The following is a 16,368-nucleotide window of genomic DNA, read 5'->3' as shown; positions in this document are numbered from 1 at the left end:
TGCACGGCAACTGGGGGTAATGGATTTCCATACATGTCTGTGGTGGGAGCTGGCTTTACAGGAACTAGTTTTGGATTGCCAAAACAATCTGTGATTGTGACGTACTCCGTTTTTAATGGAGCATGTGAAACGGGTCTTGCAAACGAAGTACTGGAAGTTCCAAAATACATATCAGAATTGCATGGCACACTGGATCTTGCAGAAAACGTACTGCTCTCTGCAGTTGACGGATTACCCCATGCTGGATTCATTTTTGATCAGAAAAATGAAAACTATATCAATGTCTCAAAGGATAATAGCCACCCGAAAGATCACACAGCCGAAGGATCCTGGTTGCAAGATCTGAGATCACAGAAACTTGTTAACAATAAACTGACCACAATCGAAAGATCAACTATTGTTCGAAGGATCAACAGTACTCGAAAGATTACTGTTGAGTCTTGAACAATAATATCGAAAGATTCAAGAACTCGAAGGATTCCCTTTTGAAAGATCCTTATCTTTCGAGTCAAATCCCTATCTTTCGGACACTTATCTTTCGAATAGCTAACTTCCGAAGGATCACACTTGTTCGAATGATCAACAGTGTTCGAAGGATCACTGTTGACTTTCGAGCACTGGCTTCGAAAGACTCAAAATCTCGAAAGATTCACACTTGAAAGATCCTTATCTTTCGAGATAAAACAACTATCTTTCAAAAAGATTCCCTGATCGAAAGATGTGTTTCGAACTTCGAAGGACTACTCGAAAGATGTTTATCTATCGAGCTGTCACTGATCGAAGGATGGTCTTTCGATGTCGAAGGATATCTTTCGATGTCGAAGGATATCTTTCGAATGTGCACTGACACACTGACACAGATGTGACGGGTTGGTGAAAAGGTGATGGGTAGGTAAGTCAACTTTCGGCAGAAAGGATGTGCAGGCTGTCCTTTCACCACCAACTTTGAAAGTTTGCCAAAAATGACAACAACACCAGTCACCGGAATTTTGAACCGGAATATAGCCGGAAAATTCAAAATCACTTAAAACAATTTTTCAAGTTACCCAACCCCACTTTAAACACTCCCGGTTAGTTTAGACACGTTTTTACTCAAAGAAAAAGCAAGAAAACAAGTAAAAACAGGTGCAAAACCAAGTGTTTCAACACACCACAACTTGTAAAAACCCGGTTTTAAACAAGGTAAAGAGCGAGGCTCTGATACCACTTGAAGGTCCCTGTTTCGCGGAGGATTACGAACCTAAACCTTGTTATACAAACCTACTAGCGAGTGCGGAATCCAAGCTAGCAAGCAAACCGAGTTAGTAGCAAGTAGAGAAACAAACACACAAGTTCACCGATTAACACAACTTGTATTAATGCAATGAGGGTTCGGTTACAAGCTCAATGTTTACAGAAGTGTTCTATAAACTCTCTAAGATGTGTGTGTGAGTTTGGACAGAATGCTCTCAAAGAATACTCTCTCTTTCTGTCTGTGTGTCTGTCTCCGAAACTCAACACATGCATGGGTATATATACCCAGCTCAGCAGGTCTGGTCGAAGGATCCGAAAGATGGGCCGAAGGATCATCTTTCGGATACAATGCTTTCGAAGGATAAGCAGGGACCTCGAAGGATAGTCTTTCGAGGTCTATCGTTCGAAGCATATCTTTCGATGAGATCGAAGGATCCAAATTATCCTTCGATCTCTACATCATCCTTCGATCAGAACATCTCTCAACATACAATCTGTTGTCCAAGTCAAACCGGAGGATGGTTGACTTGGTCAACTTACAACACAAATCAGGACATCGTTACATAAGACCGAATACAGACAAAGTACAGACACAAGTGCACCAACATCAACCCTTATCCGAAACCGAGTTCCGTCATTGGGTGAACGAATCCTTTGTGAGACTCGAGTACAAGTTTCAAACCATCTTCGCCGAGCTGGAATCGATCCGAGCTACCCTCCAAACACCCACCCGCCACAACACCTCAGCCGCTTCCGCCGCCGCGTCGCCACTGGCTCCTACTTCCGTTTCTCCAATCACAAACAACAAGCCAAACAATGAGTAACAAAACTGTTGTTCCAAACCCAATGAACCTATGAACTACATACTTGTTCCACACCCAACCTCTAAACACGTCCCTTCAACAATCACTCCGAAACGAACAACTTCGCCGGTGTTGTTTGTAACCACAACTTCACCAGCACCAAACCCAGAAACTACACCAACTAAAGCTTTTGCAAACTCCCTGCACCGTAGCTATAACATGCAGACAAAACAGATCTCAATTATGGTCCGTGTCTTCTTGACTTCACCATCACAACGCTATAACTCAAACATGCTGGTCAAATCAACTCTCATCCATGCATGTTTACCCGACCATCCTCCATTTCCGTTCAAACATCGAAGCTTGCCAGTGAATAGTGGGGCACCGGTCAAAGATGTGACCTTGGAAAACGAGTGGAGGCCACCGTGGTGCACCGCTAATGATCCGACTTAATCCTTGAGGACAAGGATTGTTTAAGTGAGGTGGAATGATGTGTGCCCATGATCTCCATGACATGTTCCCATGCAATTCTATTATTTTCCTTATTTCATGTTTAGTGGTTAGTTAATTAAGAGTGTTAGTGGGTTAGTGGAGTATTATTTTCTTATGTAATTTCCTTTCTTGAAGGCTATATAAAGCCAACTAGTTGTTTATTTTAATTATGAATGAAAAATATTAGAGAGTTATCTCAAGTCTTGTTTCTTCCTAATTTCTTTTGAGTTTGATCCACTCAACGGATTATTTATCAACCGATTGGTTCTTATCAAATACGTCATCGTATTCATCTTCGTCTTCGCGTAGCCGTTGAGGAGTGAGAACGTTTTTTTTTTCTTTTCTTTTTTTTTTGTTTTTTATTATTTGGATAAATGTAAAAAATGGTATTTGAAACACATGAATAACACAATTCTTTGATTTATATTTTCATTTACAGTTCTTTGATTTATAGTTTCATTTCAGATTATTAAAATTATCCACTAACTAACTTGTGAAATTATATGGTTTGAAAACGTCTGTATATATATACTAGGTTATAACTCCGTGTATTATAGGGGTTGAATAAATAAATTTTATATACTAAATAATAAAACAATATATCTTTAAAAACTTCATTTATTGCACGGGTTGAATAAATATAATTTTATATATTAAATAATAAAAAGTTATATCTATAAGAACCATATTGTACTGGTTGAATAAACATAATTTTATATACCAAATAAAAAAGTTATATCTTTAAAACCACGTGTATTACATGGGTTGAATAAATGTACTTTTATATGCCAAATAATAAAAAAAATTACATCTTTAAAAATACGTGCATTACACGGTTTGAATAAATATAATTTTCTGTACTAAATAATAAAAAATATATATCCTTAAAAAAACTCTATGTATTGTACGAATTGAATAAATCTAATTTTATAGATCAAATAATAAAAAGTTATATCTTAAAAAATCTCATGTATTACATGGGCCGAGTAAATGTAATTTTGTATAGTAAAAATAAAAATATTTAATATATTAATACAAAGATTGGTTTTCGTGATAAAAATAGATTATTCTGTTGTTGCAAAATTTGTTAACGAAGTCTCAATAAATTTAACCCTTTTATTTAAAACTCCGTAAATGTATAAATGATAAATAATATTAGTTAATTTTATTTTAAGTTTCGTAAAATCTATTTGATATCAAACTAAACAAAACGTTCAAATATAATTAATTCAAATAAATAATATTATAAATGAGGAGGAGATTAAACTAAATAACAATTATCTATAAGATATTAAACTAATAATATTTAGTAGGAGGGTTATTATAATATAAGATATTAAAATAAATAATATTTAGTAGGAGGTTTATCTAATTAGTTAGAAAAGATTAAACTAAAATAATAATTATCTATAAGAGATGGTCTAATATGATGACAAGTGTCCTCAAAGTGGTTTTTTTATTATATAGTACTAGCGGTAAGACCCGTATGCAAACACGGGTCGTTTTATTAGAAAACCATGCATAACACATATTGATAGAACATATATATACATGTATAGATATTGTACGAAAATATATTATCTATTATAGCTAAAAGACAACTATAAGTAAATATAAAAGATATTTAACAAACTTAATAAAAGATGTCTAACAAACTTAATAAAATTCATTAGTTACATATGATTATTTCCATTCTCTTATTCAAAAAAGAGAGTATCCACCCATTGACAATATAAATTGTTATAAACATAAGTACATATAAAAGATGTCTAACAAACTTAATAAAATTCGAATACAACTTAACTTTAACAAAGATTAACTAAGAACATACGATCACCTGCCTAAACAACACATATCAAACCTCACTCAAGAATTTGTTACGCAGCAACATGTCCTTTGCTACATGTTGTGATCTGGTTAAATATGCTACTGCAAACAATGTAACAGTTGCTGATCCAACAATCTCCCTATACAACAGATGATATGAAAACCCTTCTTTATTACTGATTTTTATTTCTCATCAACATCTCCCTGATTTGTCCTTTGAATTGTAGTTCAAAGTCCAGGGAGAACATGTCTTCTTCATCATCCCTCTCAAGTTGAAGGTCCAAAAAATCTTAGAGATCGTATGCATTCAGATTATATGCACTATCCATTTTAATCTTTTAACACTACCATCTGATCTGATCTGATCAAAGTCAATACTTGGGTTTTTGAGCATGACTTCCACTTTACTATTTTTGGATCAGTTGGTTTTCTTGGGCAAAGAATTATTGAAGATGAGTTTGGTGATTATGGTTTGCTAACTAAATTTGCCGTTGATTCGGACAAATCAGATGATGAGAGAAGGTTTTTCGGAGTACCGATTTTTAGAGACAGAGGAGCAGTTGTAGGATAGACTGGGTTTTGAAGAACATTTGAATGTTCAGCTCTAACTACTTCCAGCTTTTTGTAGGTCTCAACTATCTTCAGTTTAGACCATCTGGCAATGGATCTAACTGGACCATAACCAGCAGCCACAAGCTCTGCTCTCATTCTTTTAAACTTCAATACCTCATCTGAATCCGCTGTTTTGACTTTCTTCCAATTAGGTGGAGTTGGCTTTACCAGAGGATCATTGTTCATTTTTGTGATTCTATCGATATGAGTTTTTCTCTTACGTGTGGAGATGATTTCTAGTGAAAGAGAATGTTTTGGTAGTGAAGATGAATGTATGGGAAATCTTTGTGATGTTGGAGATGGTTGGATTGTGGTTGGTATAGTGAAAATGATCATGGCAGATGTTTGACAAACTTCTGCTGAAATAACTGGTGTCTCAGTAGCTGTTTGGTAAACATCCGCTGATACTTTTGTGTTCCCAGCATCTATTGACAAAATGGGTGATGATGGTGTGGAAGGCATTTTCTCCTTCTTTTGTGGTGGTTTTTTTGGAGAAGGTTGGGATTTAGGTTGAGCAGGGGATACAATTTCTGTTGGATTAGCTTTTGAATCTGGTGGCAACTTTCTCAGCGAATCTTTATCCCCCTTTTTGGCATCATTATCATCATCATCATCTTTCTCAAAGATTGATGTAGAGGTGGAGCCAGTAAGTTTCAACAGATGTTCCTTAATGTTCATAATGTCTGCTTGTGTGTCTTTATACCTGGCATCAACCAAATTTCTGATCAATTCCAAACTGAAATTGCGGTTACTTTCAGCCAAATTCCTCTGAGCTTGAAGGATGGGTTGCATAGAATTCCAAAGCTCATTGGCAATTTCCTGCCTGGTAGGTTGACTTTTAAAAAGCTCTATCATCTGCTTAATCAATTCTTTCATTTCAGCAACATCTGTTTCAATGGTAAACACTCTAACCGTCAAATCCTTATAAGTTAATTCATCACCTACTTTAATAGGATCATCTGAATTCCCACCTGTAGTGGTTGTATTTGTTTTGATAATAGGAGATGTCTCCATATCATCAGAAACAGATGCTCCTTTTTCTTCATTCCGGGGACTTCCCACTGAAGCAGAGATTACAGTTGTAACCTCATCAGTAGTTGCCTTCAAGGGAGTCTTAATGATGTAACCACTGTCCAACTGATCACCAATGGGTTCAACAGTTGTAGTGGCTGCTCCACTTGAACTACCACCAAGAGTTCCGTAATACTCAACGGGGATAACCGCCTAAACTGTTTGTAGAATTGGAGATTGAATTGGTTCAGACACAGTCATTTGTTGCGATCTACTCTCAGTAATGTGTGCATTAGAGGAACTGTTTTCTTTCTTAAATTCAATTGCTTCAAACAGAGGTAATATTGTTGATGGAACTTGAGTCGAGGTTGTGGTGTAGAAAGCGTGATTGCCCTGGGAGAAGGACTTTTAAACATACTTTCATATGAAAGGTCTACTTCATGTTGTGGTGTCCCTGTGCTTACAACATGATCCTTTTGTGAGGATACATGAGGAGTTTGGATGGGTTGAGATCTTTCCAACAACTGTGAAGAAGTAGCAGCAGTGGTTTCAAGTGACATTTGTGTTGTCACTGCATTAACCTCTGGGATCTCATCTTCCAGAGGAACCTTTTTATTTTGTTTGGTTTTGGTGGGCTTTTTGGATGTGACAGCTTTCTTTTTGCGTTTTCCTGGTGTGTGTTTCACAACACCGGTTGTGGTGTCATGATCACTAGGAGCAGTTCGCTCAACAACAGAAGTTTGAGCAACTAATGCGGACGCATCTAAAACAAGCTCATTCCCCTTTGTTTCAGTTGTTGAAACTTTTGACTCTTTATGCATAAGTTTAGTAAAAGTTTACTTGTAAGACTATTTATTTGAAAAGCTACACCTTGTTCAAAATCTGTTTGTGACACTTGTTTTCGTAGGTAGTAGCTTAGAAGTCTTGGATACAACAGAAAAGCATTACTACGAACACCTTTTTTCAAATTTTTCACATTATTCAACAAATCAGAAAACAATGCTTGTGATAAATTGTAATAAGATTTTGTTAAAATAGCATAACCCAAATACTGAATGTTCAAAGGTATCTCATTAAATGCGGTGGTCTTGGCTGAGAGACAAGTTAAAAGAGTATGAAACAAAAATTTCATTGGCGGAGGGAAGTTTGGTTTGTAGATAGTAACTTCCTTTAATTGTGCATCATACCGTCTTTCAATGAACTCTGTATGAAGTTCAAGTTTTTCAAAGTTGTTCTTACCTCCCAAGTCGTCCAATGCAAATGTAGTGGAAATTGTAAAGGGAGAAATTCGTACCACACTTTCCCCGACCTTAGATGTGATGGCAACTGGATTATTATCCTCAGACTCTATTTCGGCATTAAACCAAAATTGTCGGAGTGTTTCTGTATGAACCGGAGCATCAGCAGTAAGAATTGATTTGTATTTTGATGACGTTAAAAGGTCAATTATTGAGTGATAGTTGGTATTTTTGCTGGTTTTCTCGAAGATGGGGAGATAGTTGTGAGGGTTTTTGATGTTCAGAGACATGATCGGAGAAGAAGGTGATTTGGGGATGAAACAGGGTTTAAGTTGGAGGGTTTTTAATATGTTGGAAACTGTTTTTGAGAATTTTGAATTCGAGACGGCAATGGTAGAACCTTGATTTAGGGATGAAACAACTTTAATATAGAGAGAAGAAGTGGATGTTGACGTGGCAGTAGTTACAAATATTTGATTGCTAAAATCTGTCCATGTCAGAACCTCTCTTGCGACAACCGATGACAGATGTTTGGAAACCTCTGTTGGTCGTTGAGAACAGTGTGAGTCAAACAGTCGTTAGATAAACAGAAGTTATGAGAATAGATGATAACTTTAAGCAGTTGTTTTATTTTTAGCTAACATCTGTCCACGTCAGAACCTCTGTTGTCATAATGGATGACAGTCAGCAGTATAGTAAATCAACAGTCATTAGGATAAACAGAAATTATGACAACAGATGGTACCCTTTAGCAGTGGATGTATTTGTAGGCAAGCAGAAGTTTCAAAAACAGTTGTTTTCAATCGGTGTAATTCAACAGTCGTAAGTCTAACATCTGTTATTAGCCCAACCACTGTTAGTATCAAATCTTCTGTTAAGCATTTTAAGAATGAATATCATCTGTTGTTCGTTAACATCTGTTGACCCATAGCAGACCTTTGCATCTTCAGACATTTATTCATCAGTAGATGCTCTCTTTTGTCAGACTTTAGCTACAACACACCTTTTATAACAGTAAAATATACCGTAAATTCCTCCAAAAAACTATTATTGATAAACAAAATTATATAATAATACTTATAGCAGACATTATATAATAATACTTATTCATCATTAGCCCAACCACTGTTAGTATCAAATCCTCTGTTAAGCATTTTAAGATTGAATATCATCTGTTGTTCGTTAACATCTGTTGACCCGTAGCAGACCTTTGCATCTTCAGACATTTATTCATCAGCAGATGCTCTCTTTTGTCAGACTTTAGCTACAACACACCTTTTATAACACCAAAATATACGGTAAATTCTTCCAAAAAACTGTTATTGATAAACAAAATTATACAATAATACTTAGGAATGACTGAAATAATTAAAATGAATACACATTTCTTGACGCACATTATGTGTCATAAAACGGTAATTATGACACGCAAAAGCGTGTCGTTGATTTAGGAGTCATAAAATTAACATGACATGCATTTGTGTGTCATGTTTTTATGACACACATTTAATTACACGCATTCATGACACTCATCTTATGACACATTTTAATGACACACATTCATTACGCTCATTTTATGACACTTTTTAATGACATACGTTCATGACAAGCACTTATGACACATACGTATGACATTCATTTACGCGTGTCATGCTTTTAATTATTTAAATTTATTTTATAAAATTACTAATTTGTCCCGGATACATGTATAATAACAAAAACAATAAATCTTTTTCATAAAACAAATACACACATATATATATACCAAAACAATCCATTACATAATCATTTGTCAAGTATACTACAAATATTTTAATGTTAACAAAAAAAAAGAAATTTTTGTCAATACGTCATCAACACCTAAAATACGATTTGTCACTTAAAAATAGAGGTAACTACATAAGTTGACCAATCCTCGCGAATGCCATACATATCCGCATCGGAGTATTCCTCTACTCCTTTCCCAATCTGAGACAACAATGAAAGAAAATAAATTTTAAAAGTCAGAATTTAATCCTAATATATGAATTTAAGCATTTGTTTGGATATATAAGTACATATTTCTCTAATATACAGACTAAAATATGCCTAAATTTACATTATCTTTGTCAAGTATTTCAACTCCTTCGTAAGCTATCTCTTTTCATGAACTTAATCACATAGTAGCCGCATTCATTACCTCCTGGCTGATATGAACACTATACAATTAAAAATATCAACAAATTAAATTCCACGTCTAAACTTGGAATAACATAACCTAAAATTGTAGATGAATTGCTTATAACAAGGTTCTTTATCCCACTAAAAGAAAACAAATTGAAAACCCCGACAACAAGATTTTTTATTTCACCATCATAACTTTAATAGCAAACTATTAAGAGAAAGTAATAAAAATAAAAACTTAGCTGATGAAACATTGGAGGCAGAAGAAACATTGACAATACTCGAGACCTAAAACATATAAATGAAAACAAATGTTAATACATAGATTAGTAATTGTAAAAGAACAAATATTAGCTCAAAACAGATACTTTGATATAGTAATATACAAAATGATTACAATTAAGAATGTGCTAGAAGTAGTAGGTCCATCCCCATGGTTTACAAGCACAACTAATAGTCCTTATATATCTATAATAGCACAATGGGTTGACTCGAACCCGACCCGTTAACCTAAATGGGTTCACGGGTTCAACCTGAAACTGACCCGAACCCATCTAGACTAAATCTAAAACCGCAAAGTTCGTGTTAGCTTCGTGTCGTGTCCGAAATTCACACCCCTATCCATAGCTTGTTTATAGCATACCGGCATGACAGTGTAAGTAAACTATATGTCCATGTCAGAACACGGATGGTTTAAAATCCTATTTGAACACAACTAAAAAAAGGAAATTTTTCGATAAAGTGGATCCGGTGAACTCATCATTTGTAGACATAAAAATTAATAAAAAAACATAACCTAAAACTCTAGTCAGAAGAATATGTATCAGGCATAATTTTTTTGGCCATGTAGCCACCACAATGTGTTTGGCCAACAGGTCAAGTTGGTGTAATCTTGAAGCAGTAAACACTTCTCGATGGTAAAAAAGATAACTAATTCAGTAGCTTTTAGTAAACCACTTGGTTTTAGCAATGAACTGGCATCAACAAAAACATTGATAAGTGGTTAGTACCTTATTCATTAATTTGTAGACCAGCATTCTTCTGGAGAATTTGATTGACCACCTTTCACTTCACTGGTATGATGATCTTGTGTTTTAGATGCCTCGTGGTCTTTAACATGGTCTTCAACAACCTCATTGGAGTCGATAGAAATGATACTCTTCTGCCTACCCATACGACCAATTTACCACATAATATGAAAACAATATGCAAAAAAAAAAAAAAAACAATTTAAGTATCCCAAATATAATACTCATTTACCACATAGCCTTGTAGGATCGTATTCTGACCTAAATGAGACATTCAGAGGCTTTCTCCTTGGTTTCAGGTGCAGAATAACAAGAAATTAAGGTAGAAATAGCACGCAGATCACTTTAACTACTTGTTTTATTGATTTGACTCTGATTACACTTCAAATCTCGCACCGGCAGCACTTCGGCACGATTTCTCCAACTGTTACAACTGAGATCGCTCCTAGGGTATTTATAGGCAACTGGGATCGCTTATTGGACATGTCCAATAAGCGGTCCAGACATGTGTCATACGAGCGGTTCAGCCCATTGCCACTCGAGCGATCCAGCAACATGTCACATGAGCGGTCCAGCATTTGTCCATTCGAGCGGACCAGCTCAATTGCCAAAAGAGCGATTCAACTATCCTGTCACTCGAGCGGACCACACATACGTCCGTTCGAGCGATCCACACTCTAATGGACCTAAATGTTATATATTTCCTAGTTTTCCGTATAATATACAATCAGTCCTATTCTAAGACTCGAACGAAGATGTAGTCGACAGACAACTGCACCAACAGACTCCCCCTTGAATGTTGACGGAATCTTCAGTGAGAGTCTTCAACATGACATTCTTGGATAATGTTCGGTCTTCTTCAGGAATTCTGCCTGGATCTTTTTTCTTTGGCTATAACTTTCGTCAGACTCCCCCTATCATCCTGCTAGGATAGTCGTCTGGGATTTGTTACCACCATAGAAATCATCTCCTGCCTTTTCTCTGTTCAGCTCATCATCTGCAAAACATCTCATACATTTCATAAGAAATCATTTCAGATTTAAACATTTTAAAGATTATGAAGATCAATATGTAGGTTTACATTCAACTTAGAACACAAGTTTAATGAACCATTTTGACGTTTAAATCTTCACATTTTCACACACTCTCTCCCAAACCACAAGTTCAACATGTTTTGCACTTGAAATGTCGAAAAACAACTCTTCACACTCTGTTGTCGAAAATCTTTTTGTAGTTTTCAAAATACAAACAAAAACACAATATTTTTGGATTTTTGAATTTAATGAAATACTAAAACAAAACACTATTTTTGAGAGATTGTGCAAGAGGATCATATCGGATTTTGAGACATATCACTAACACCATTGATCTTATTAATCAGCAAATGTTAAAAACAAATTCACTTCTGATTTTCAGTATTGTTGTCCACTAAAACCTCTACACAAGTTTTCAATTGATTCAAGATACGTATTTAATGTTTTAGAACTTAGACTTATTTGAGTGTCCCACCTCTTGAATATACTCCCGTATCCAGATCCCAATATTCTGATTTACAGGTAAGTATACTACGAATGATATCTGTATATAAATTAGGGGAAAAAAATGCGAGAACTGAGGGATCTCAGGTCAGAACTTCCGTTCAGCAGAGAGATATCAGCTTCGACTTAGAAGTGTGTCCCCTTTAGAGGATCTTTTCAGCTACAACAACCGATCATCAATTTTATTGTCTAACCAGCTGAGGGCTTTATGCTATGTTTCAAGCATATGAGGAAAGTATTAGCCAAGGACTAGGTCAGAACTACCGTTCAGCAGAAGTCCCGGAATAATACCCCAGACATCATTTGAGTATAAGAACCTAGTATTTCAGAATAATAAACCTTTCAAACGAGATTTCAGGGGTTACCTATATATCCAAGTAGTGTTCCCCACAAATTAAGTAAGTTTGAATTTAGGTTTATATCTCGAATACAATTTACTAACTGTGTGAAGTCTACTGACACATCATTAGTAAGACCTGTTTAAAAAACATTTTTGACTTTACAAATCTCTAGCATGCTGTGATAGTCTACCGATGTACTATCATCTCCTCTTTTTGCAACAAAACTCATTTTCATTTTTCAATTTTTTTAAATTTTTCAAAATTTTATTACTCCCCCTAAAATCAAAATATGTTTCAATTTTGATTTTCCGAGAAAAAATTGAAACAAACTATACAAGAAATATGACAACATTATATGAATTACCTCAATTCACCATTCTCATGCAAAACAATCAGAACTCCCCCTCTCAACAAACTATTTTCCCATTTAGATTTCAAAACACTTAAGTTTGTTTTAATCAAAATGGTTTTTCCGGAAAATAAGTTTGATTGATTTTACCAATTGTAGGTTACCATTTGTAGGTTTAACAACAAGTGTTCGGGGTTATGGTTCATCATCTTGTCTTTCAACCAGATGTAGGAAAATACAAGTACAACTTAATGTCCTTGATTTACCATTTTCAGTTCAGAACCTCTGTTCCAATTGTAAGAAATACACATACAAACCTCTTTACCGTTTGTATGATTGACGTTACCAAATAAAACTTTAAGAAAGATGCCGATTCATGCTCCACGCTTACCAACCTGGGAGCTCCGACAAGTCAGGATTTTTCATTTAAACAGATTTACCCAAGCCTGACCAGCCTTGGGTGATTTTGAATTCTTGTTCAACAATGGTGGAAAATTTTTCTCATCCATTGTTAAATTAGAATTCTCAACTTTTACCTCAACACATGGCTCTTCTGGTTTTACCATACCAGAATCATTTCCTGACTGTGGCTTGTCTGACTTTGATGAGCCAGATTCATCGCCTGAAGGTGGCTTATCTGACTTCGGCACGTCAGATTCATCGCTGACCTTTTCCTTCTTCTTCTCCTCTTTTGTCCCCAGATTTGTATCTGATGAATTCTTTTTGCTTGTCTTTACAGCTGAGGGAGTAGATTCATCAGAACTTTTATTCGATCTGTCGGGCGAACCCGAGGACAAAATCTTTTCGAGATATTCTCTCGCTTTCTTTCTCTTTTTCCTCAGTCGATCTTTCTGCCCCTGAGAAAGCTTCACTTCTGTTTCTTGAACTTTAGGTTCTTTGACCTTCTGTTCTCTGACGTTTTGGCCCGAAGCTTTCAATTCTATGGGCTTGACAACGACTGGTATCTTCTTTGCCATTTTCTAAGAATTGGCCCTCAATCTTTCATGCGATCTCCTTGGGCAATCTCGGGCAATGTGACCTTTGATGTTGCAGTTAAAGCACCTCCTGGTCTCATAACTCCATTGGCAGTTAACAGCAATGTGTCCGTGATATCCGCAGCTGTAACACACTGTGTTATCGTACCGTATACCACCTTCACACCAAACGCTCAGATCATAGCATTGTCTGGCTTGGTGATATTCCTTCCTCAAGTTTGCTGGATTTGGCTTTTGAGCACTGTGGTTCGACCTGCACCACTTATTACCAACATTTTTTGAATTTTCATTTTTTACTTTTTGTAATTTTTCATTTTGATTGGATGATTGATCTGATGAGCTTTTATTATCTTTTTGAACAATTTTCTCATTTTTAATTTTTTGTTTCTGTTCCGCTTTCTTCTTCAAAGGTTTTTGCTTCGAGCATTCACCCTTTTCAGTTGATTGCAGAACAGTTTTCTGAAACTTTTCCTTTTTATCATCAGATTTTTCACCACAATCTTTAACTTTGACTTTGTCAAAGTTTGTGACATTGTCACTTATTGGAACTGAATTGATCGGTTTTGGACAAGGAATATTCAACTTGTCAGATTTAATCGCAAAACTGATCAATTTCTTCTCAAGTTCATCTATCTTGATCCTGGAATTCTTAGCTTCTTCCTCAAGCTGAGATATTCTCTCAAGATGAGACTTGATAGAATTTTCATTCTCAATCTTCAAATTTTAAAGAACAGATGTTTTATTTTCCAGAACTTTTATCTGTTCTTGAAATTTTGATTCATTTGCTTTCAAATTCTTGTTTTCCAACTTGATCCAGAAATCTTCATCTTCTGATGATTTCTGTTTGCTTTCAAGCTCTTTTTCCAACTCTTTGATTTTCATTTGAGCATACTCACCTTCTTTTTCAAGTTTGATAATTTTCTGAAGATGGGAATTTATCATTTTCTGTTTTTCAATGTTGTTTTTACTGAACACATTTCTCCCATCTTCAAGAATTTTCATTTGCTCTTCAAATTCTTGATTTTTCAAAGTTAAACTGTTAAAACCATTTAACAGTTTGTCATTTTGTGTTTTTAGTTTCTCACAATTTTTATGTAACCAAAGAATCTGGTTTTCAGCAACGTGCTTCTCGTCTTTCAGCTTTTTGACTTCAGATGCCAAACTTGCCACGTCTTTCACGAGTTTGTCATTATCAGTCTTGATGTTATCGCATTTTGAGCACATTGTTTCATTCTTCACCGATTCTTCAGCCTTTGGACTTTCTTCTTCCTTTGCTATGAATGTACCTGCACAGAACATTTTAACGAAATCAAGAGGATTTCCATTATTGTCAATATAACAACCTCGTTTGAAATCGTATTTCAGCGTGTATTTTGCCCTGACACATTTAGTAACCCTTTTGTGCATCTCTTCAATCACATCTGAACTCAGATCTAGCACATTATTCTCCAAAACCTTGATCATTTCTTTCTTTTTCTTTCTGGTTTCAAGTTCATGAGCTTTAAGTTTGCTGATGAATTGATTTAGAGGTAGTTTTGAAAAATTTGAGTCCTCTCTTAAAATTTTCAAACATTCACCCCATTCAATCGGTAATGCATCTGCAAATTTCTCCAATTTCTCAACATTTGACGGATATATCTCATGATCTTTCAGATAATTCAGTAAAACACTATATCGGTCTTTAAGATCATCCAACGTTTCGTCTTTCAGACACACAAAATATTTAAACCTTTTTGCCCATCCATCTTTGCTCAATTTTCTATAACCCTCATCTAGAAATCCGTGATGCCAATCATTAAATCTTTCGAAACAATAGTTCTCCTGTTCATCAAATGCCATCGCCATGTTTCACAAAAACCCGACACGTGTTTGTTGACAAATAAGCGAACTAAGTGTGACGGAAAAGCGGACCAATCAGCAATTGGACACAAAAGCGAACTAATTGGGCCAAATAAGCGAACTAGGATGAACCTAATAAGCGGTCCAGACTAACTGTTCGTTCGCGCGGTTCCGGATGGTCCAAATAAGCGATCCAGAACCTGTCCGAATAAGCGGTCTAGAACTGGTCCGAATAAGCGATCCAAATAAGTTCGTTCGAGCGGACCCAGAATTGTCCGTTCGAGCGGTTCACGCGATGTCCGTTCGAGCGGTTCAAGAGCTGTTCGATCGAGCGGACCAACTTTAACTCCAATTTTGACCCACTTAAACTTCGAATTTTGATTCGAAACTTTCTAGGGTTTGTCTCTGTGTAGTTGCGCACAATCCCCGAGATTTTGAGATGATTTCGACCGTTAAATCTTTCTGAACGAAGAAAAGAAGGTGTAGAAGTAAGGAAAAGTGACGAAATCCGGCTAATTTCTGCAGAGAACCTCCTCCTGAGCTCTGATACCAATTGTAGGATCGTATTCTGACCTAAATGAGATGTTCAGAGGCTTTCTCCTTGGTTTCAGGTGCGGAATAACAAGAAACTAAGGTAGAAATAGCACGCAGATCACTTTAACTACTTGTTTTATTGATTTGACTCTGATTACACTTCAAATCTCGCACCGGCAGCACTTCAGCACGATTTCTCCAACTGTTACAACTGAGATCGCTCCTAGGGTATTTATAGGCAACTGGGATCGCTTATTGGACATGTCCAGACATTGCCACTCGAGCGATCCAGCAACATGTCACATGAGCGGTCCAGACATGTGTCATACGAGCGGTTCAGCCCATTGCCACTCGAGCGATCCAGC

The sequence above is a fragment of the Helianthus annuus genome, chromosome 11 (assembly GCF_002127325.2).
Source record: "Helianthus annuus cultivar XRQ/B chromosome 11, HanXRQr2.0-SUNRISE, whole genome shotgun sequence".
Classification (NCBI taxonomy): Eukaryota; Viridiplantae; Streptophyta; class Magnoliopsida; order Asterales; family Asteraceae; genus Helianthus; species Helianthus annuus.
This window is presented reverse-complemented; position numbering follows the sequence as displayed.